This window comes from Ornithorhynchus anatinus, chromosome 8 (assembly GCF_004115215.2).
Source record: "Ornithorhynchus anatinus isolate Pmale09 chromosome 8, mOrnAna1.pri.v4, whole genome shotgun sequence".
Taxonomy (NCBI): domain Eukaryota; kingdom Metazoa; phylum Chordata; class Mammalia; order Monotremata; family Ornithorhynchidae; genus Ornithorhynchus; species Ornithorhynchus anatinus.
The window spans coordinates 28,513,277-28,537,572 of NC_041735.1; the positions used below are offsets into that span (position 1 = coordinate 28,513,277).

Sequence of the window (24,296 nt, forward strand, 5' to 3'; positions counted from 1 at the left end):
GAGGGAATGTTAATGATGATCCATCTTTCATCCCTAAATACCAAGCTGGAAATAGCTCACACTGGGATTTCCTTCCTGGCAGCAGGGCTGTTTCTCAAGGCAGTGCTGTTGCCCCCACCCAGTAGCCCAGGAGGGAGGCCAATGGCACCATGATGCCAAGTCTCCTGGTGCCACTGTTGAAGACAGAAAGTGCCCAGTTCTTCCTTAGCACATGCTTATTACACCTTTTGGGTAGAACACTGATGAAGTGCGATTTAGTGGCTAGAGCCTGGGCCTGGGAGTCAGAAGAACCTGCTTCTAATCCTCGCTCGGCCACATGTCACTTAATTTCTCTAGGCCTCAGTTACCTCATGTGTGAAATGGGGATAAGAGTGTGAGCCTCATGTGGGACAGGGACCGTGTCCAATCTGATTAATTTGTATCTACCCCAGTATTAAGAGTAAGCACTTAACGAATATCATATCTTCACAACATCGCTAAAGTCTGCCCTTTCCTCTCCATCCAAACCGCTACCATGTTAAAACAATCACTCATCCTATCATGCTGGGGTTACTGCATCGGCCTCCTTGCTGACCTCTCAGCCTCCAGTCTCTCCCGACTCCAGTCTGTACTTCACTCTGCCGCCTGGATCATTTTTCTACAGAAACGTTCAGGACATGTTTCCCCACTCCTCAAAAAACTCCAGGGGTTGCCCATCCACCTCCGCATCAAACAAAAACTCCTCACCTTTGGCTTTAAAGCACTCCATCACCATGCCCCTGTCTACCTCACTTCACTGCAACCCATCAGGCACACTACGCTCCTTTATTGCTAACTTTCTCACTGTGCCTCGATCGTGCTGCCAATCCCTCGTCCACGTTCTGCCTCTGGCCTGGAACGCCCTCCTCCTCAAATCTGACAGACAATTACTCTCCCCTTCTTCAAAGCCTAATTGAAGGCACATCTTCTTCAAGAGGCCTTCCCTTATTAAGTCTCCCTTTCCTCTTCTTCCACTCCATTCTGCATCTCCCTGACTTGCTCCCTTTGTTCTTCCCCCCTCCCAACCCTACAGCACTTAGGAACATATCTGTAATATATTTATATTAACGTCTGTCTCCCTTCCTCTAGACTGTAAGCTCACTGTGGGCAGGGAATGTGTCTGTTTATTGTTTTATTGTATTCTCCCAAGTGTTTAGTATAGTGCTGTGCACACAGTAAGCACTCAATCAATACAATGGAATGAATGAATGATTATTATAGTCTTCGAAACTCCCTCCATCTTAGACTGTGAGCCCCGGGCAGGTCACAGACTGTGTCTAACCTGTTTATCTTGGCCATATCCCAGCTCTGGTCACCTAATAGGTGCTCAGTAAAGTCATAATTCTATGAAACTTGGCAAATTGGTCTTTCTACAACACCTGTCTGTCTGGATAGAACACAGAAACATATTTGCTGCACCGGTCAAGCCTCACAGGATTAAACACCAGTGTTCCTGAACACAGGGCTCGCCAGCTGCAGGAGAACTGAATGCGCTGATCGGGGGGTCTGAGATGCTCATGCTGAAGGCCTTGGATGCTGGAGACTTGCTGAGACTCCTTTAGACTGTAAGCTCGTTGTGAAAAGGGAATGTGTCCATTATATTGTACTCTCCCAAGTGCTTAGTAAAGTGTCTGCACACAGTAAATGCTCAATAAATTCAATTGATTGACTGAGTGTCTCTCTTCTCCAGGCCCCAAAAGGACCACACCCTCCAACCTGGAGATCGGTTCTGCTGAGCCCACTTGACCCACTTGATGGTCCCAAGACTCCCACGTCGCAGGGGTCTGGAGCCGGTAGAGGTTAGTGGGGCTCATCGGCTGGGGGTGGTGGGGGTAGATAGAGGATGGGAGAGAGAGTATCAAGGTCTGAGCAGCTTTGCTGCCCAGTAAACTTGCTGTGACTTTATACAGAGGTGAATTCCTGTCACTGAGGACCCAGGTGAGAATCCTGCTGGTCACTGGATAAAAAAAGTAACTGTGGAATTTGTTAAACACTTACTTTGTGTCAAGCACCAGGCTTGTGTTAGAGTAGATACCAGACAATCAGGGCAGATGCTCAGCCCCTATCCAACCCCAGGCTCACAGTCTAAGGGAGAAGGAGAACAGGTGTCATCCCCATTTTATAGATGAAGAAACAGGCTCAGAGAAATTAAGTCACTTGCCCAAGGTCACACAGCAGGCAAGTGGTGGGGCTGGGATTAGAACTCAAGTGTCTTGACTCCCAGCCCTCTGCTCCTTCTGTTAGGTCATGATTCCAAGTCCCTACACAAATTAGCAGAATTCCTTGAGCCTCCCTGGTCCCTCATTCGTTCCCAGTCAGGCACTGCTCCTCGTCTCTTCCCTTTTCCTTTCCTTCTCCCTTCAGACCAGGGGAGAAAGGACCCTCTCAGTTTACTCTCTTAGAAAGATCTTTACTATATCCTATGGAAAAATAACAACCCACTATTCACAGCCATTCCCTACTTTACTGGAGGGTTTCAGGGTGATTTTACTGCCAAATCAACAGAACCCTCCCCACTGACTCCTCCAGCCTTGTGACTCTGACTCCATAACTCATGCTCAAATATGTTGACATGGACATTTCCTGAGAGCGTTAGCTAAGCCTGCTGTCTGCGTTCTTGCTGAGTTAATGTGTCTTCCCAAGATTTTGCTAAGGTTATTCGATTCTCCTCAGCCATCTGAAAACACCCGGCTTGATCAGAAACCAGGAAGCTTCCAGTGGGCTGCTGTCTCCTTCCCTCCGGACCCACCCGGGCCTCAGTCCTGAGTTGGATGCTGGCCTGTGTCCTTTCGGTTATGTCACCTCATTTGAGACCCAAGGAGAAACTCTTGGGGGAGGGGAGAGAAAGGTCCTCGGTGATACAGTTAGGATTCCCATCCAGTTTTTCTTTCAATTCCCCTTGCGTTCAGGGCCCAGTCTGATGGAAGCCAGAAACTTTCACTGACAGAACACAGTGGTTCCTAGGGGCTCACGACCTGGAAATAATAGCCCATCTGGAACCCTGGAAGCCCCTTCCTTGTAGCAGGGCTTCCTCCCAGAGCACTGGCCTGTGGCTCACTTTCTTATTGCTATTCCTATTTCCTATTCCTATTGAGTTTGGTGGAGATGTTATTTACATCAACTCCGACCCTTTCCTAGGAAGTGTTCTCCCTTCAGAAGAGCAGAGACCGTGAAGCGGAACTGTGGTGGATGGCCCACCTGAAATCTCCCGGCCATGGCTCATTAAGCATTTACTGCGTTCAGAGCCCTGTACTAAGCCTTGGGAAAGAATATGCAGGTAGGAATTAAATATCATCCCTGTCCCACAAGGGCTCACAATCCAAGAATATAAGACAGGGAGAGGAGACTGGTGACCTACACAAAAGGAAAGCTAAAACATTAAGAATGGTAAAATGACATAAAAAAGACCAGTACAGAGATAAGCATAAAAATAAAATAGAAAAAGCAGCAGGGTACTGAGGCTGGAAAAGCAGAGTTTTGGACTCCTCGCATCCCAGAATCCGACAGTCACGGCCACAGTATCTGCCGCAGCCAGGGCCTTCCTGACATTCTGAGGCTTATCTCCTCCAAGAGGCCTTCCCTGACTAAGCCGTCCTTTCCTCTTCTTCCACACTCATCTGCATCACCCTGACTCTCTCCCTCTATTCATCCCTCCTCCCAGCCCCACAGCACTTACATACATTTATTTCTTTATATCAATGTCTGTCTCTCCTTCTAGACTGTAAGCTCACTGTAGGCAGGGAATGTTTCTGTTTATTGTTATATTGTACTCTTCCAAGTGCTCAGAACAGTGCTCTGCACCCAGTAAGAGCTCCATAGATATGACTGACAGGCTGACTGACTCTACATAATCAAACCAGGATAGGACTGGACCAGTGTGGAGACCGTTTGGATGGAGAAGGAAGGGGAATTTTCTAGAAATGTTGTAGAGGAAGGGCCCTAGACTTGCAGTATTTAGTATCAGTATTTAGTGGTAATATTTAACCACAGACTGAATATGGGAGTTGAAATAGAGGGACGAGCCAAAGGTGATGCCAAGATCATGGGCTTGAGAGGTGGGAAGGACGGCGGTGGTGTCAACTGTTGATGGAAAAGTTAAGAGGAGGAGAGGATTTGGAAATTGAAGCTGGAGAATTCGGTTTTAGACATATTGAGCTCCAAGTGCCAGCAGCCCGGCCATGTATTGATGTCCGAAGGCAAGAGGAGATGCAGGATTGCAGGGAAGGAGAGGATCGGAGCAGACCAGGTAGATTTGGGCATCATCAGCACAGAGGTGGTAGTGGAAGCTGAGTGAGCGGATGAGCTCCTCCAGGGAGTGAGTGGAAATTGCAAAGAGAAGGGAACCCAAGAAAGAGCAATATGGAAAGTCCTCAGTTAGGGGTGAAAGACAGAGGAAGAGCCGATCGAAGAGAATTTGAGGGATCAACCAGAGAGGTAAGAGGAGAACCCATAAAGAACTGTGGCAGGAAACCAAGGTTAGATAGGGATCTAGAAGGGAGTAGTCCACAGCACAGAAGGAGGCTTTACTGTCCACCCAGAACAAGCTGACCAGATCTGTGTCAGCAATCACACCTTTTCATTCACTTTGTGCACTCTTCCCACTCCTTCTTCAACAATGCCCCGATATACATTTATGTACACACAACACACATATACAGTCACAGAGATACAGTACACACATACCTAATACATGCATCCAATCTATACATACCCAGGCAAGCTAACTCAAACACACATGGGTTCTATTCAGATGGGCCTTTTTTCCCCACACACATGTACAGTACACACTTGCCGACCCAATCTGCACACACACATGATCTACATACAACCAAACACACACACACACACACCACTCATAAGCACACAAAGATGCCCCATCTCTCCTCGGATATTTATCTCCCTCAGAAGTTCCAGCTCCATATGGCAGAGGAAATTCCCACAGTTTTTTAGGCATGGGGAATAGTCAAAGCTTCCTGAAAGCCCAAATAATCCATTTTGCTCTTGCCCCTCCTGCTTCCAACCCCTTCCCTGGAACTCCTACTCCCTTTCCACCCCCTCCATCTTCAAAGGCTTTCTGAAATCATACTTCCTACACTGAGTCTTCCCTGATTAATTCCTGGCACAAGTCTTCCCTGATTAATTCCCGGTACCCAGTAGTCACCCTGAGCATCTATATTCATGTACCCATCCTCAGGCCTTGGATACGTGTTCATTCATTCATTCTATCGTATTTTGAGCACTATACTAAGCGCTTGGGAGAATACAATACAATGACAGACACATTCCCTGTCCACAACGAGGTCACAATCTAGATGGGGGTAGACAGACGTCGATGAATTACAGATATGTACATAAGTACATAAGGAGAAGCAACGTGGCTTAGTGGAAAGAGCACGAGCTTGGGAGTCAGAGGTCATGGGTTCTAATCCCGGCTCTGCCACTTGTCAGCTGTGTGACTTCGGGCAAGTCACTTCACTTCTTTGGGCCTCAGTTACCTCATCTGGGAAAATGGGGATGAAGACTGTGAGCCCCATGAGGGACAACCTGATCACCTTGTATCCCCCCATCGCTTAGAACAGGGCTTTGCACATAGTAAGCGCTTAACAAATACCAACATTATTAAGTGCTGGGGGGCTGAGAGGGGGGGCCGGGATCACCTTCACAACATTGTCCATTTCTGCCCTTTCCTCTCCATTCAAACCACTACCTTGTTGGTACAATCTCTCATCATATCCCGACTGGTTTACTGCATCAGCCTCCTTTCTGATCTCCCAACTTCCTCTCTCCCCGCACTTCAGTCTAAACTTCACTCTGCTGTCCGGGTTATCTTTCTTTAGAAACGCTCTAGGCATGTCAGCCCTTTCCTCCAAAATCTCCAGTTGTTGCCTATCAACCTTCTCATCAAGCAAAAGCTCCTCACTATTGGCTTCAAAGCTCTCCATCCCCTTGACCACTCCTACCTCACCTCCCTTCTCTCCTTCTACAGCAAGCCCACACACTCTGCTTCTCTGCCACTAACCTCCTCACTGCGCCTCATACTCATCTGTCCTGCCGTCGACCCCTGGCTCATATCCTACCTCTGGCCTGGAATGCCCTCCCTCCTCACATCCGCCAAACTAGCTCCCTTCCCCTCTTCAAAACCCTACTGAGAGCTCACCTCCTCCAGGAGGCCTTCCCAGATGAGCCCCCTTTTCCTCTGCTTTTCCTCCCCTCCCTATTGCCCCTACTCCCTCCCTCTGCTCTTCCCCCGACCCTACAGCACATGTATATATGTACATATTTATTGTTCTATTTATTTTATTAATGATGCGTATACATCTATAATTCTATTTATTTATTTTGTTGCTACCAATGCCTGTCTACTTATTTTGTTTTGTTGTCTGTGTCCCCCTTCTAGATTGTGGGCCCATTGTTGGGTAAAGATTGTCACTATCTGTTGCCGAACTGTACTTTCCAAGTGATTAGTAGAGTGTTCTGCAAGCAGTAAGCTCTCAATAAATATGATTGAATGAATGAATTAATGAGAACAAAGGGAGCAAGTCAGGGCTACACAGAAGGGAGTGGAAGAAGAGGAAAAGGGGTGGGGGGGGGGGCTTAGTCAGGGAAGGCCTCTTGGAGGAGATCTGCCTTCAATAGGCTTTGAAGTGAGGGAGAGTAATTGTCTGTTGGATTTGAGGAGGGAGGGTGTTCCAGGCCAGAGGCAGGACATGGATGAGGAGTTGGCTGCGAGATAGGCTACATGGAATCACAGTGAGAAGGTCAGCATTAGTAGTAATACCTGTTAGCATCCTCCTTCTCATTTATTCATTCATTCATTCATTCAATAGTATTTATTGAGCGCTTACTATGTGCAGAGCACTGTACTAAGCGCTTGGAATGTACAAGTCGCAACAGAGACAGTCCCTGCCCTTTGACGGGCTTACAGTCTACTCGGGGGAGACAGGCAGACAAGAACAATGGCAATAAATAGAGTCAAGGGGAAGAACATCTCATAAAAACAATGCCAACTAAATAGAATCAGGGTGATGTACATCTCATTAAACAAAATAAACAAAATAAATAGGGTGATAAAGATATATACAGTTGAGCGGATTAATGAGGGTGGCTGTTAAATCCTTGCTAAGTGCCAAGCACCATAATAAATGCTGGGGTAATATAAAATAATCAGGGTGGACACAGTCCCTGCTCAAAGTCTAAGTAGAAGAGATTATTTTCCTTCTGCTCTCACTCTTAGAAAATAACTTTAACCTGTTTCCCCATTCAATTATAAGCCCCTCAAGGGCAGGAATGGGATGTTTTGCTTCAGTAGTACTCTCTCAAGCACTTAGTATAGTCCTTTGCACTCAGCAGAAAGCACTGATGGATTGATTAATTGATTGGTTAATTGATGCACCTGAGAGACCAGTTCTGGAATTCAGGCTTCAGGAGGCCTCTCAAAAGGAGATTGGTGGGTTGATTAGGGAGCTGTCTGTGAGAGAGAGTCTGTCCCTTTTCCTCAGAAGACAGGAGAAAGGATGATAGCCCAGGGGCCTGGGTATTTCAAAGAAGTATAGGGAGACAGAGGAATGGAGAGTGACTGGAATGGGGTGTGACTCTTCCCCTTCCCCCCAGAACCACCCCATCATTCCCTGGTGAAGATGCCAGTCTGGGCTCTCAATCAATCAATCAATGGAATTTACTGTGTGCTTATCGTGTGAAGAGCACTGTGCTCCCAGCAGCCCGTCCTTCAGGAGGCACATGCCCCGGCTGAGCTGGACACCATGCTCTCTGACTCACATTTTCCGCATTCTCTCCAGGGTTCTTAACAGGACTTGGAGAGAGAAGATACAACAAGGACTTGTCAGGATGAAAAACAAAGACGTGCCTGCTGCTGAGGTGTATCATTAGGTAATGTCTGAGAAGTAATTATCCCCCTGCCCCGAGGCCCACAGGTGGGCCGGGAGGGCAGGGGTTGTTCTGCTGGCCAAAGGGCACATTGGTGGGATTTTTCCTTAAATCTGAATGGGGTCATCCCTGTTTAGGGGCATAATGCCTTGGAGCAGGCTAGCCAAATTCTCATGATGTCAGGTGATGGGGCAGGGCAGCAGGAGGCCAGGTGCTTGAAAAGACCAAAGCCTCATCTCCTTAGGCTGATTGGAGATTGGGAGAGCTAAAAATCAATCCTTTAATCAATCGATCAGTGGTTTCTATTGATCACTTACTGTGTGCACAGCCCTTTGTATTAAGAGAGTACAATAAGTACAATAGAGTCAAAGGCATGATCAGAGGTGGCAATGGGGGGTGGGGGGTGACCAGGGGAAGGGGAGCATGGCGGGAGGACAAAGAGGGGAAAAGGGGAAGAGAGAAAACCCAGAAGAGAGAGTTGGGTTGTAAATGCAGGACCTAAAACCGGCAGCAGGACAGATCCTTAATTTAACTTGAGGTCTGTCTCGCCCAAATCAGGATGTCTGGTCACCTGACGGGAACAAACACAATTTAAATCCACTTTGGAATTACAGTATTTGCTTACAAAATTGCTCCATTCCTATTTTTGAGGTGGAAAAAAAGATTATTCTGTGTACCACATGATTATAGGCAGTAGGAATGTGACCTTAGGGAAGTCACTTAGCTTTTCTGGGCCTCAGTTTCCTCATCTGCAAAATGGGGCTTCAATACCTGTGCTCCATCCTACTTAGACTGTGAGTCCCTATGGAACCTGATTGTCTTGTATCTTTCCCAGAGCTTAGTACAGTGCTTGGCACAGAGTAAGTGCTTCCCAAATCCACAGTTGTTATTATTAGTAGCAATAGTAAGAGCAGTAGTAGAAATAAGTAGAAGTAGTAATATTCATGTAAAAACATGGCAACATAGGTGAGACAAACTCTTTAGATCAGGAGGGTATTTCTTCTCAGGCGGTCTGGGAGAAGAAGAGGTGAAGGATCAGAACAGGATAAATAGCAGAAGCAAAATCCTGAGGGAGGGAATTTCTTCTCTGAAAGCAGAGGAAGGGGAAAAGGGGAATTAATGCCCATTATGTGCAGCACTTGGGAGAGAACAATGAGAGACTCAAGTGCTCTCTTACCTTTTTTCTCTGCCTTCTCCCTTTCTTTCTTCCTCCTCTTTTTCTTCTCCTCCTTTTTCTCTTCCTCACCTTGTAGCTACTCTTAATTTCGATATAGCCTGCATCATTGCCCCACCGTATTTTACTGCAATAAAAATTTTGCTTAGACAGTGGACCTTATGTGGGACAGGGACTGCGTCCAATTTGATTGTCTCGTATCTTCCCCGGGGCTTAGTACGCTGCTTGGCACAGGGTAAGTTCTTAACAAATACTATGAAAAAAAAAATTGTGCAATTTTGGGGGTAAATATGCTAACTGCTCTCTTACAGCCCAAGACGTCTGACTAAACCAACTCTCCCAAGACTTAGAACACTGTGGCAGGTTTCCATGGGGCCTCCTTATTCCATTCAGGGTGCCGTTCTGACCCTGGAGGAACTGGGCTGAACTTCAAAATGTCTCTGGGTGGAGGATTTACTGAGGCCCTGCTGTCCCTTCCCCTGTTCAACCATCTTTCCTCCTTTTCTCTCTCCCTTCCTCCCTCCCTCCCTCCAAATGCTTCCTCCCCTGTTGGCCCTTGGCCAGCTGGGCAAAGTGGCCACCAGAGTCCCCAGCCCAAAACTGCTCTCAGATGCTAATTTGGCAAAGTCCACTGCCTTTGAGATGGATCTGTAAGTCTTAGTAGAAGTAGTCGCGATTTTTTTGAGCACCTACCGAGCCTGGTAGACTGGACTAAGCGCTTGGGAAATATAACAAATGCAAAAGATGTGTTCCTTCCCTGACAGGAGACACACAGACTTCAAGTATGCATATATCCATATATGAAGTATTGAATATGAAACATAGCATGAAGTATTGAATAAGCATTTATGCCTAACTGCTGAAGAGGACATAAATGAATATGTAAGTTCAAGAGGTGGCCAAAGTGGTGGTAAGAATAACAATAATTGTGTTTTTTGTTAATACTAAAGCAGTGTACTAAGTGCTGGGGTAGATAATCAGGTCTAATATGGGGCTCACAGACTAAGTGGGAAAGAAAACAGGTATTGAATGTTCATTTTACAGATGAGAAACCTAAGGCCCAGAGAAGTCCTTTTGGGGTTTTTTTTGCTTCTTTTTCTTATGGTACTTGTTAAGCACTTACTATATGTCACACACGGTTCTAAGTTCTGGGGTAGACACAAGTTAATCGGTCAAATAAGGTCCTTGTCCCACCTGGGACTCACAGTCTAAATAGGAGGCAGAACAGGTGTTGAATCCCTATTTTGCAATTGGAGAAACTAAGACATAGAGAAGTTAAATGACTTGCCCAAGGTCACACCACAGACAAACAGGGAAATCTGGATTGGAACCCAGGTCTTCTGATTCCCAGGCCCATGCGTTATCCACTAGACTACACTGCTTCTCAGGAATCAAGTTACTGGTAATTAGTGGAAGGCAATGTAGTAGTGGAGAATGCGAGATTTGGGGAGGGCTGCAGTGTGGCGCATACTCAGGGTAAGGGCGCTCTAGGATCCAGAGATAATGTGACCACGGAGTCAGAGTGGGGCAAGCTGAGCGAGGAAAACATCCCGGAGTGAAGAGCTTGAGCGGAAAAGTAGCTTGAGAGGATGACAGACAAGTGTATTAGTGAGTAGAGCACAGGCCTGGGAACCAGGAGGACCCGGGTTCTAATCCCGGCTCTGCTGCGTGACCTTGGGAAAGTCACTTCACTTCTCTGGGCCTCAGTTCCCTCATCTGTAAAATGGGGATTAAGCCTGTGAGCCCCTTATGGGACAGGGACCGTATCCAACCTGATTTGCTTGTATCCACCCCATTAGTACAGGGCCGGGCGCGTACTGAGTGTTTGACGGATACTATAAAAAAGTGGGTGGAGAGAGTGGGCCTAGCTGGGAATAAAAACGAGGACGATTCTGTTCATGTGCTCAGGGCCTGCAGCCCTTACAGTGAAGATGTCCACGGAGGGTCAGTGGGCTTTTCCCTAGCAACGACGTCCAACGTGCTCTCCTGGGAATGGCGTTAGGGAAACCTCTGGGAGAGCTGTTTGGCTTTCTGCAAAGGGAAAGCTCCACGTAGGACCGTAACAAAGAACTCCATCCGTGGGAGATCCCGGGAGAACCGTGGGGGTGGGGGATCATTTATTAAACAATGGAAGAGGGGAACGAAAGGAAGCGTGTGTTTATTTGGAGATAATGATCTCCTTAAGGACCCGCTTACTAAAAATAGTCCGGGAAAGTGAGCGTCTGGCCAGGGTGCTATTTCGGGATGACTGTGCCAGGAACAGCTGCCGAAGGAATGGCCCCTTCCATTGTATTTTACAGCATGTGGTTCCTGAGGGGTAGCACGGAGAGGGACTGGGAGGGTTATTGTAGTACGAGGAGGTTTCTGCAGGGAGGCAGTCAGTCAATCGTATTTGCTGAGCGCTCACTGTGTGCAGAGCACTGTAATGAGCTCCTGGGAGAGTACAGTATAACAGAAAACAGCCAGTTCCCTGCCAAAACGATCTTAGAGATGCAGTCTGGCATAGTGGATGGAGCACGGCCTGGGAGTCGAAAGGTGAGGGGTTCTAATTCTGGCTCTGCCACTTGTCTGCTGTGTGATCTTGGGCAAGTTGTTTCACTTCTCTGTGCCTCTGTTACCTCATCTGTAAAACGGGGATTGAGATTATGAGCCCCATGTGGGACAGGGACTGTGTCCAGCCTGATTTCATTGTATCTACCCCAGTGCTCAACCCAGTGCCTGGCACATAAGTAAGCCCTTAACAAATACCACAATTAATTACAGTCTAGAGTGGGAGATGGACATTAATAGAAATAAATTACAGATGTATGTGCATAAGTGCTGTGGGACTGGGTGGGGGGGATGAATAAAGAATTGAGAAGCAGCGAGCCTTAGTGGAAAGAGCACAGACTTGGGAGTCGGAGGTCATGGGTTCCAATCCTGGATCTGCCATTTATCAGATGTGTGACTTTGGGCAAATCTATTAACTTCTCTGTGCCTCAGTTACCTCAGTTGTAATGTGGATATTAAGACTGTGAGCCCCACGTGGGACAACCTGATTACCTTGTATCTACCCCAGTGCTTGGCACATAGTAAGCGCTTAACAAATACCATTATTATGGGAGGCAGCGTGGCTTAGTGGAAAGATCACAGGCTTGGGAGTCAGAGGACATGAGTTCTAATCCTGGCTCCATCACTTGTCTGCTGTGTGACCTTGGGCAAGTCACTTAACTTCTCTGTGCCTCAGTTACCTCATCTATAAAATGGGGATTGAAAATGTGAGCCCCATGTGGGACAACCTTTTTATCCTGATTCCACCCCAGTGCTTAGAACAGTGCTTGGCACATAGAAAGCATTTAACAAATACCATTGTTATTATTCTTCTTAAAGGGAGGCAGTCAGGGTGAGGCAGAAGGGAGAGGGAGAAGAGGAAAGGAAGAAGGCCCATTTACAAGGCCAGAATTTAGAACATTTCCAGCACGGATTGAGCATTTTCGGCAGGCAGAGAATTGAGTGCAAAAGAATTAATACACATGATCCCTGCCTTCAGGAACTTAACATTTAGTGGCAAAGACGCATACTAAAATGTATTACAGTTAGGGGAGAGTAATAGAATCTAAATCTAAAGTCGGCATGGAAGTAGTGGTAAAGGGAGATGAAAGTTGGCGAGGGGGGGGTGAGAAATTCATGAGGGAAACTACCAAGAGATGATGGGATTTTGGTAAGGCTTTGAAGAAGAGGGGACCAGCAGTCTGCCCAATGGGAAGTGGGAGGGAGAGGGAGTTGTAGGCAGGGGAGAGAGTGCGAGCAAGAGGCCACAGGTAGGGTAGAGAGAAAAGAGCTGAGTAGAGGAACGAAACACGTGAGCTCGTGTTGTGTGGGACAGAATAGTGGATAAGTAGGAGGGAGAGAGCTGATGGAGAGTCATAAAGTCAGAGGTCAGGAGTGTTTGCTTAAGGCAGGCAGGGAAACCCCCCACCACCATCTCAGGCTTCATTTCTCCTTTATGTTTTCCTTAGTATCTTGTCGTTTCAAGATATTAGTCAGTGATTAAACAAGCCCAGACAAGCACTTAGCACCATGTACGGCACCCAGTGGGTAGTCAACAAATACTATTATCACCCCTGGCACATAGGATGAGATGAAAGGATGCTACTCTTCCAAGGGGTCTTCCCCAACTAAGTCCTCATTTCTCCTGTCTTCTCTTCCTCTTTCTGGTCTATGTACCTGGATTTGTACCCCTTGTGCACTTGATATACACTTTATTTCCGAGGCTGTGGCACTTGTCTACATATCCTTTTGCTCTCCCATTTCCCTTCTAACTGTGTTCCCCCACCCCCACCCCACAGCACTTGTGCGTATATACATACGTATTTATAATTCTATTTATTTTACTAACGATGTGCATATAGAATTCTATTATTTATATTGGTGCTATTTTTGCCTGCTTACTTGTTTTGATGTCTGTCTCCCCCGTTCTAGACTGTGAGCCCGTTGTGGGCAGGGATTGTCTCTATTAGTTGCTGAATTGTACTTTAATAATAATAATAATGTTGGTATTTAAGCGCTTACTATGTGCAGAGCACTATTCTAAGCACTGGGGTAGACACAGGGGAATCAGGTTGTCCCACGTGGGGCTCACAGTCTTAATCCCCTTTTTACAGTTGAGGTAACTGAGGCACAGAGAAGTTAAGTGACTTGCCCACAGTCACACAGCTGACAAGTGGAAGAGCCGGGATTCAAACCCATGATCTCTGACTCCCAAGCCTGTGCTCTTTCCACTGAACCACGCTGCTTTCCAAGGGCTTAGTACCGTGCCCTGCACGCAGTAAGCGCTCAATAAATACGACTGAATGAACTGTAGTTTATTTTAATGTCTGCCTCCCCGTCTAGACTGTAAGCTCCTGGTGGACAGGGATCAGGTCTACAAACTCTGTTGTATTGTAAGTGCTCAGAACAGAGCACTTGATTGATCAATGTGGAGAGGAATGGGCAACAATTGGAAGTTTTTAAGGACTAGGAAGAGGCGTGCAGAATCATGCTTTAGAAAGATGATCAGGGCAGCAGAGGGAAGAAGGAACTGGAAAAGGGAGAGGCTGAAGTCGAGGAAATTAGCAAGGAGGTTGATGCAGTAGTCAAACTGGAATAAAATAATCGTTATGGTACTTGTTGAGTGCCTATTATGTGCCAAGCACTCTTCTAAGCACTGGGGTAGATACAAGTTGATCAGATTGGACACAGTCTCTGTCCCTAGTGGAGCTCATTCTCTTTATCCCCATTTTGCAGAAGAGGAAACAGGCACGGAGAAGTTAAATAACTTACACAGCACAGTCACACAGCAGACACGTGGCAGAGCCGGGATTAGTACCTACGTCCTTCCCACTCCCAGGCCCGTGCTCTATCCACTAAGTCATGTACCTAGACCAGCGTGGTGGCCATTTATTTGGGGAACAAGAGATGGGTTTTGGAAATGCTGTGAAGAAAGAACCAGAAGGATTTAGTGACAGACTGAATGTGGGGGTTGAAAGAGAGAAAATAGCCAAGGAAAATGCCAAGGTTACAGCCTTGAGAGACGGAGACAAATGTTTGTGTTGTCAGCTCTAATGGGCAAATCAAGTGGAGAACAGGATTTGAGATTGAAGATGAGTTCATTCCCCCTCCCCCACAACCCCCGACACAAAAAATCTAGAGTATTTTGTTTTCTCTTCCCTCTGAACAACCTCCGGGAGGTCAAATGACCAATAGTTTCCCAACAGAAATATTCTACGTGCCCAGTGGTGGGAATAGTATTTAGTGACTGCCCTGTAAGCAGAGTGCGCTGTACTAAATGCTTGCCTAGGCTTGTTTAATCACTGACCAATATCTTGAAATGACGAGGTGGGTTTATTAAAGCCGATGTGAAGGAGGAATGAAGCCTGAGACCTTAGTGGGGGGTTTCCCCTGCCCGCCCGTGGGCAGGATTGTAAAACCCAGTGGAGTTTTGGAACACGTGTCCTGGCAAATGGGTCAGAGATAACACATCAGGGGACTTTGACTCAGCTAGGAAGGGAAACAGCAGACCAAGAAGAGAAGTGAGAGGGTGGCTTCTCAGTTCACAAATGGCACCAAGCAGAGCACAGATGGGGAGGCTTAGAGGAAATATCAATCTCTGTACTAAGCGGCTGGGAGAATGCAATGCAGCTGGTAGACACAATCCCCGCTCTAATTGAGCTTACAGTCTAATGGGGGAGATAGACATTAAAATAAATTACCAGTAAGGGAAGGAACTGAGTACAAAAATATTCCACAAGAACTCTAAGCTGTAAGCTCACTGTGGGCAGGGAACTTGTCTATCAGCTCTGTTGTATTTGCCCAAGAGCTTAATATAGAACTCTGCGCATAGTGAGTGTTCCATAAATATCACTGACCGGCTGTTAGATGGGTTGGCAGTGGATTCTAGATTCTAGAATCTTCCTAGATTCTTAGGGATGAGACTAAGTGCATGGGAAAAGGCAGTAGGGAAGGAAGATTGAGTCAGAGGATGAGAGTTTAGTCGGGGAAGGCTTCCGGGAGGAGTTATTGATTTCAGTCAGGGTTTGAAGGCAGAAAGAGGCTGGTCTATTGGATATGAAGGGGATGGGAGTTCCAAGCAGGAACTGCAGGATGTCAGCAAGAGGTCAAAGGTGGTTGAGACGAAATAATAATAATAATGTTGGTATTTGTTAAGCACTTACTATGTGCCGAGCACTGTTCTAAGCGCTGGGGTAGACACAGGGGAATCAGGTTGTCCCACGTGGGGCTCACAGTCTTAATCCCCATTTTACAGATGAGGTAACTGAGGCACCGAGAAGTTGTGATTTGCCCACAGTCCCACAGCTGACAAGTGGCAGAGCCAGGATTCGAACCCATGACCTCTGACTCCAAAGCCCGTGCTCTTTCCACTGAGCCAAGCTGCTTCTCTAGTGTGTGGGCTGGGTTGGAGAAAGAGAGTAGTAAGGTGAGGTAGGAGGGAGCAAGGTTTAAATCTTTAAAGACTGCTTTAAAGGTAATGAGAGAGGGATGGTGAGCTGGGTGGTATTAGAGGAGCAAGGTGGGCGGACTGGGTTGTCATGGAAAAGGAGCAAGGATAGGTAAGGGGGAGATAAGTAAACTGATAGAGTGCCTTTAACTCCTCATCATTTCTGCTTGATGCAGAGGTGGATGAACGACCTTTGGAAAGCACTCGATAAGTGAGGAAATATGTGTAGAACAATTTTTCAGAAAGATGATCTGGGCATCTAAAGGGTTTATGGACTGGAGAAGGGAAAAAGCCTGGGACCAGGAGTGTAAAAATCAGGGGTCTGAAGCCAACTCTGCCTCTGGTGTGCTGTGTGACCTTAGGTAATAATAATAATAATGTTGGTATTTGTTAAGTGCTTACTATGTGCAGAGCACTGTTCTAAGTGCTGGGGGAGATACAGGGTAATCAGGTTGTCCCACGTGAGGCTCACAGTCTTCATCCCCATTTTACAGATGAGGTAACTGAGGGCCAGAAAAGTGAAGTGACTTGCCCACAGTCACACAGCTGGCAAGTGGCAGAGCCAGAACTCGAACCCATTACCTCTGACTCCTAAGCCCGGGTTCTTTCCACTGAGCCTCGCTGCTTCTCTTAACTCCTCTGTGCCCCCAATTCTGTGAAATCGAGATAAGAAATCTTCCTCTTATCACCTTCCCTCTTACATTATGTGGGAGGGGAGGGCTCTATCTGTTCTGATTATTGTGTATCTGCCTCCTTGCTGAGCACAGGACTTGGCATTTAGGAAAACTTAATAAATATCGCCACTAGGTTCCTGGGCTACAGAGAGAAGAGGCAGAAATGTGGAGAGGGGCTGGTGAAGAAAGGGGGGTCACTGGAGGCCTTTGCTAGGAGCCAAGATAGACATCCGCCAGAAGTCACCGGGGTCAATGTGATAATGACTCAGGGCTCGGTTAATGGAACGGATGTGGTTTTTTTTGGGAAACCATTCACAAAACTCGTGGGTTGCCACTGCCTTCCTGGGTCACCCTGATCCTGGCCTCGTTTCGTTCTAGCTCCAGGTCCCTCTGGGCAATCGGTAATGGCAGCAGGAGAGAACAGAACCCAAGGGAGCAGTGACGCTTCCACCCTGCGCCTGGTCAGAAGGGAAGGGATTCGAGTGGTGTTGACTTGGGTGACCCTGGAGAAATGGACACTGGAGTGATGAGAACATGGCCTTCTCCTGGGAAGTAGCTGAGATGGCTAACTTCCTCCCGTGAGAATGTGTTTGCTTGTTTGTGTACACAGAGAAGCAGCATGGCTTAGTGGATAAAGCAGGGGCCTGGGAGTCAGAAGGTCATGGGTTCTAATTCTGACTCTGCCGCCTGTCTGCTTTGTGACCTTGGGAAAGTCACTTTACTTCCCCGTGCCTCAGTTACCTCATCTGCAAAATGAGGATTCATCCTTTCAGCAGACTCTAGCAATAATGAATGTATTTATACCCTCCTTAGCACTTAAGTATATATGTCTGCTCGATTTATTTATTTTGATCACTTGACTTGTAAATATTTTTATGTTTGTTTCCCCCTTTAGACTATAAGCTCCCTGGGACAAGAAAAGTATCGCTTTGTTAATCGGCTTTTCCCATGTCCCTAGAAGAGTGAACCACACCAAGTGGGTGTTGAAAAATGCTATCGTCAATCAATCAGTTAATCAGTGCTATTGATTGAGTGCTCATCGTGTGCAGAGCATTGTACTAAGTGCTGGGGAAAATGCAATACAACAGAGAGCAGCGTGGCTCAGTGGAAAGTGCACGGGCTTTGGAGTCAGGGTTCATGAGTTCAAATCCCAGCTCTGCCACTTGTCAGCTGTGTGACTGTGGGCAAGTCACTTCACTTCTCTGTGCTTCAGTTCCCTCATCTGTAAAATGGGGATTAAGACTGTGAGCCCCACGTGGGACAACCTGATTCCCCTATGTCTACCCCAGCACTTAGAACAGTGCTCGGCACATAGTAAGCGCTTAACAAATACCAACATTATTATTATTATTATTACCTTCCCTGCCCGTGTTGAGCTTACAGTCTAGAGACAAGCTTATAGTCTAGAGGGGATTTATTTTGTTAAGAGCTTACTGTGTATCAAACACTGTTCTAAACACTGGGGTAAATGCAGGTTAATCTTGTTGGACATAGTCCATGCCCCACATGGGGCTCACAGACTAAGTAGGAGGGAGGACAGGGATTGAATTCCCATTTTACAGATGAGGAAACAGGCATAGAGAAGTTGAGTGATTTGCCCAAGGGCTCACAGAAGGCAAGTGGCAGAGTCAGGATTAGAACCCAGGTCCTCTTGACTTCAGGCCCCTGTTCTTTCCAATAGGTTAACCACTCAATCGTATTTGATTTATAGTACTCCTCCTCCTCTTACTATTATTATTAGTAACTACTATTACTTCCATCACTAATATCATTATTACAACTACTAAGTGAACCCGTCACTCCATTCATTTGTTCATTCAATCATATTTATTGAGCGCTTACTGTGTGCAGAGCACTGTACTAGGTGCTTGCAAAGTACAAGTAAGCAATAGGGACAATACTGCCCACACCGAGCTTGTAGTTTAGAAGGGGGGAGACAGACATCAAAACAAGTAAACAGGTATCAATAGCATCAATATAAATAAGCAAATCGAATTATAGATGTGTACATATATACACAAGTGCTGTGGGGTAGGGAGATGGGGGTAGAACAAAGGGAGGGAGTCAGGGCGATGTGGAGGGGAGGGGGAGCTGAGGAAAAGGGGGGAAGAGGTGAGCCTTCAATAGGGGCTTGAAGGGGGGAAGTGTGATTGGTGGATTTGAGGAGGAAGGGCATTCCAGGCCAGAGGTAGGACATGGGCCAGGGGTCGATGGAGGAACAGGCAAGAACGAGGCCCATTGAGGAGATTAGCGGCAGAGAAGCGGAGTGTGTGGGCTGAGCTGTAGAAGGAGAGAAGGGAGGTGAAGTAAGAAAAGGCAAGGTGATAGAGACCTTTGAAGCCAAGAGTGAGGAGTTTTTGCTTGATACTCCAGTCGCCAACTCCTTAAACTGTCCCCTCCCCAGACTGAGACCAGGCAGATTCGATTCTGGGGTCCAACCTCATCCTGGACCCTAGGCTGGGAGGGGGTGACAGGAGCAGGAGGCAGGTCTGCTTTTTGAAACTCTCCCACCTAGCCGGCTTGCCCAGTATGTCTGATCACTCCAACCTCTGGGGCATGGGAGAAGCCTGGAGAACCCCCTGGTCCTAGCCAGGAGCATCGGTGTTGTAGGAGAGAGGGGGGAATCAAGTGACCTAGTGGACAGAGCATGGAGCAGGGAACTGGAAGATTTAGGTTCCAATCCCAGCTCTGCTTATCATCCGCTCGCTGAGTGATTTCGGGTCGGTCACTTAACAAAAAAAATCAACTAATTTATCTTCCCCTTACCTCAGTTTCCTCATCTGTAAAGTGAAGATAAGATACCTGCTGTTTCCACCATTAGATTGTTAGCCCTGTTTGAGAATTAGACTGAGTCTGATTGGATTTTCTTGAATCTTACCCAGTGCTTAGAATGTGATAAACCTCAATAAACACCATCTTTCTGATTATTACCTGATAAATAACTTTCTGAAATTATTTAGGATTATTATCTCCTTACCAATGCCTTTGAAGCACTCAATCACCTTTCCCCGCTCCTGCCTTATCTCCCCGATTACCCTCTCCAACTTGGGATTCTCACTTCATTCCTCTAATGACAACCTACTCACTGTACCTGGATCTCATCCAGCTCACCACTGACAATTTGCCTCTGGCCTGGAACTCCCTCCCTCCATCACCCCCCAACTTCAAAGCCTTATTAAAACTATGTCTCCTCCAAGAGGCCTTCCCCACTAAGCCTTCATTTCCACTAACTCCTGCTCTCTTCTGCGTTTTCCTCGCACTTGGATTCGTATGCTTTACTGACTCCACCTTCAGCCCCACCAGCCCTTACGAACGTCTCTGTAATTTATTTTAATGTCTGTCTCCCTCTCTAGATTATAAGATCCTGGGAGACAGGGAACACCTCTACCAATTGTTATATTCCACTTTCCCAAGGGCTTACGTAATTGGGTGCTCTGCACACAGAAAATGCTCAGTAAATACAATTGATTGATTGCTAGACTGGCAGAGTTTATAGGGGTGCTCAGTCATCACAGTGATTCAGCGTGACACTATCTCCATGACTTACAGCTTATGGAGACCAGACCAGAGGCCAGGGCTTTGACGAAAACCGGGCCCAGGTGGAATTTCAGAGTAGGATGACCTCAGGCTTGCTACAGCCACACGGGAGGAGTACCACCTCCAGATCCACAGCGCTGCTCTGCTCTCTGATTCACCCACCTAGGATTGGGTCCATGCTTTAAAATGACGCCAGGGTGGCTTGTGGTCCACTATGGCCCCTGGATCCTGCTCAGTCGTGCATGCACCCTCCCTATCCTTTGAGCGTTTGATTTGATCTTCCTAAGTGAATTTTCCTGCCTCTGCCCCTGATTGAGGCCTCTGTGTCCACGTCCTCTCCGTTCTGCTGCCCAGAGCCTACGGAACCTATATTTACAGGGGTAGGAATCAATCAATCAAATTTATGGAACACTTACTGTGTGCAAAGCAGTGTAGTAGGCGCTTGGAAGAATACAATATAGTAGAGTTGGTAGGCACATTCCCTGCCCACAAGGAACTTACAGTCTAAGAATGAATAACTGTGGTATTTGTGAAGCGCTGAGCACTGTATTAAGGGTGGGGTAAATAGAAGATAATCAGTTTCTACATGGGGTTCACAGTCTCTGGTCTGCAGACGAAGGAACTGAGGGACAAAGAAGTTAAGTTAAATTAAGTTAAACCCTAACCCCTCTAGACTGTGAGCTCGTTGTGGGCAGGGATTGTCTCTCTTTATTGCTGTATTGTACTTTCCCAAGTGCTTAGTACAATGTTCTGCACATAGTAAGCGCTCAATAAATACCATTGATTGAATGAATGAATGAAAAGTGGCTTGCCCAAAGTTCCACAACAGAGAAGTGGCAGAGCTGAGATTAGAACCTAGGTCCTTAGACTGCCAGGCCTGGGCCCTTTCCCGCTAGATTATGACAGTCCTTCAGTGTAAGCTCCTTGTGACAGAGAATCTGCCTATCGATTCTGTTATAGTGTAGTCTCCCAAGCACTTAGAACAGTGCTCTGCACACAGTAAGCCATCAATAAATACGATTGATTAATTGACACGCTTCAGCTCACATCCAGGTCCCCTCTTGGAGAATGGAACTTAGCGATGAGGGGGCAATTGGACATGAGCTGAGTCTTCTTCCCTGGCGAAAGTAGGAACTGTGTCTTTCCTCTCTGCCCTTTGGCCCTGATAGACTGGGATTACTGAGGGACAAGATGACTCCCATCCTCCCCAGTCTGGCCCTCTAGTACGCACTGCCCACAAGTCTAGACTCCCCAGACAGCCCGAGCCAGGCCAGTTCTGTCCCAGATCCAACAAGCTCGTGTACTTTTCCAGGAGGGACAGGAGAGGTGGACTCTGTTTGGCTCCCCTTTTGGGCTCCTGTTTGGATGTCACTCAGAGGGGTGGCGGTCCCTCACGGCTCTGGGATGGGGTCACTTGTTGCTCCGGGACATGACCCCAGGAGAGGGCCAACTAACGTGACCTATAGAGGTCCCTAGCCCTCAGAGGAGAGAAGGGGTTTACCAATACCTTGCCTCTGTCAGGTGACTGACAAGTTGATCATTCGGACTATTCTGGCTCCCAGCAGACTCCCACGCAACCCCCCAAAAATGTCATGAAGGCAAGATTTTACATTTCACTGAGCGAAAAACAAATCTTGTGGAAAAAAAAAAACACAACGAAAACCATCCAAGTGGGGCAGACTGAAACCTCTTACGTCTTCTGCCCTCATTAGAATCGACTCACGAGGGGACGACCAAAGTTCAGGGGAGCGTGTGGAGGTGAAATCTTGCAGAGTGGGCCTTTTCCAGAACACGTGTCTTGAATTTCTCACCCAGAGAGAAAAGAAAAAATGAAGAGGATCTGAATGGCTCGTGGATGTGGAAGAGGGTGGAGGAACAGCAAATAAAATCCTCTCAGAACCACTGAAGGAATGGGAGAGTCCCATCATCAGAAGTCCCCTCCCCAGTTCCAGTGGAAGTTCCCTGAGGGCAGGGAACGTCTGGGTGCCTTTTGGACTTTCCCGACTGCTAAACACGGTACACCGGACTCACAAAAGGCCACAGTGCTACTCCTGTTGCTCTTCTAGGGCAGACAAATCCACAGTCAGCACGGCTCAGTTCACCAGGTAAAGCTCTGGTGCCCAAATATCTATTTCCTTTCAGAAGGATGAGGTCCACCTGTATGCCTTCTTGATTGCTTTAGAGACTGCTGGGCCGATCCCCTGGAAGACTCCCCCCATGCCCCCGCCCCCTGAGTCTATCAATCAGCTCTTTGGACTAGAAGGTTTCTGGGGGCAGGGGTGGGAACCACATTCCATTCAAATGGAGAGCTCCCCATAAAGGCTTTGTAAAACAATGACCCATCCTGGCAAAGGCTGAGGAGAAGGCTCAACTGGTCATCAAATGGACACCAACGGGTTGCTGATGGGTGGGGAATGTCATGGGATTGGAAAACTGAACCTCTGAAGGTCGGCTTTTAGGCCCCTCGGGGTCACTGAGCCGGCGAACCTCTGGGAGTCGGTGTCCACCTGCAGGCCCCGCAGGATGTTGGCATTAGTTCACCTGGTGCTGAAATGAGCCCTTGAATTTGAAGGGCGCTTTGGTTTTTTCAAGTACTTTAACCTCCCTTACCCCATTGTACCCTCCCAACATATCTGTGATGTAAGCTTTACTCTCACTGAGGCCCAGTGAAGTTAGATGTCTTGCTCAAGGCTACACAACAACGGGCTGTGACCGAGCTGGGACTAGAACCCAGATCCCCTGAATCCTAGGACCGGATCCCCGAGGATGCCTCCGGGACCGCGAGCCATGGAGACAGCACCGGACACTCCCCTGAAGCAGCAGAGTCACGGCCTCACCGCCGTGAGGGAGAACTTTCCAGAGGGCCCCCTCATCTCCCACTCGGCCTCCCGTCTCCTCTCCGGAGAGCAGCTCAGGGGTTTGGCGGAGGAAGAATTCCGCCCAGAATGAATTTCCAGCTGACCGAGCGGGTGGCCTGTCTCGGGGCCAAGCTGGAGTCGTGCCTGCTGCGTCCAGGCCCCCGAGCCAGGCCCACCTCCAAGCCGGGCAGACTCCTTGAGGCCCCAGAGCAGTTCAGCGGGTGCCTCGGCCGGCCCAGGGTGGGGGACGGGAGCAGGGTCGAGAGCGTCTCCTCCGTCTGCGGGAGCGGGCGGCCTCGAGAATCCCGAGAATCGCAAATCCAGCCAGCAGCTGAGTCCCTGCCCCCTCTCCAAGCCCCCAGGCTCCAGCTCATCCTGAAAAACAGGGAGACAGAAAGCGGTGCATGAATATATTGTCGGGGGAGGGACCCCGGGGAGGGGGACAGAAACAAAAGAGGGGCAGATCCCTCCCTGGACTCCTCTGGCTTCCTGAGGCCAGTCCAGGCCCCCAGGCCCCAGCTTGGGGCTGAACCTGGAGGGAGAGAAGGCTGGAGTTGTTTATAGGTCCATTGTTTGTTCCCAGAAACATGATGCATGGTGTTTGTCAAACATTAATTCAATACTAGGAGCATTGGGCATTTCCCAGAAATTGGGCTGTTGTCTCAGTGATTTACTCCCTTACAAATCTGCCTCAGCCTCAAGGCTTAACCCTCCCTGGATACCGACATCAGCAATACAATGGCCGTCACCCAGAGAAGAAAATGGGGAACAGGCGCCAGCCCTGAGATCTTGGGACCTGGTTCCCCCCTGCGGATGGGTAAATGCCCCCTTAGAGCTCACGCCATAGTCCTTACTCTCCCAACCTAGGGTTGGTGGGGGGAGGGGGGGGTGTCTTCTTCAGCTCCTTGCCTCTCAGGGCCCTCATCTAATTCCGGCTCAAGCATGGGCCTGGGAGTCAGAAGGTCACGGGTTCTAATCCCAACTCCGCCACTTGTCTGCTGTGTGTCCTTGGGCAAGTCGCTTCACTTCTCTGGGCCTCAGTTACCTCATCTGGAAAATGGGGACTGAGGCTGTGAGCCCCACATGGGACCAGGACTGGGTCCAACCCGATTTGCTTACATCCACCCCAGGGCTTAGAACAGTGCCTGGCACATAATAAGCACTTAACAAATAAT

At 47.9% G+C, this 24,296-nt stretch overlaps 1 long non-coding RNA gene across 2 annotated transcripts; it reads left to right on the forward strand.

The window, feature by feature from the left end:
• The first annotated feature begins 1,728 nt into the window (after positions 1 to 1,728).
• LOC114813804 lies at positions 1,729 to 23,983 on the forward strand. 2 transcript variants are annotated; one of them, XR_003761553.2, is made up of 3 exons: positions 1,729 to 1,817; positions 7,815 to 7,905; positions 21,976 to 23,983. It is a non-coding gene; the product is annotated as an uncharacterized LOC114813804 (long non-coding RNA). The 2 variants fall into 2 exon arrangements; XR_005660273.1 differs by having other exon boundaries at positions 22,079 to 23,983.
• The last annotated feature ends 313 nt before the right edge of the window (positions 23,984 to 24,296 follow it).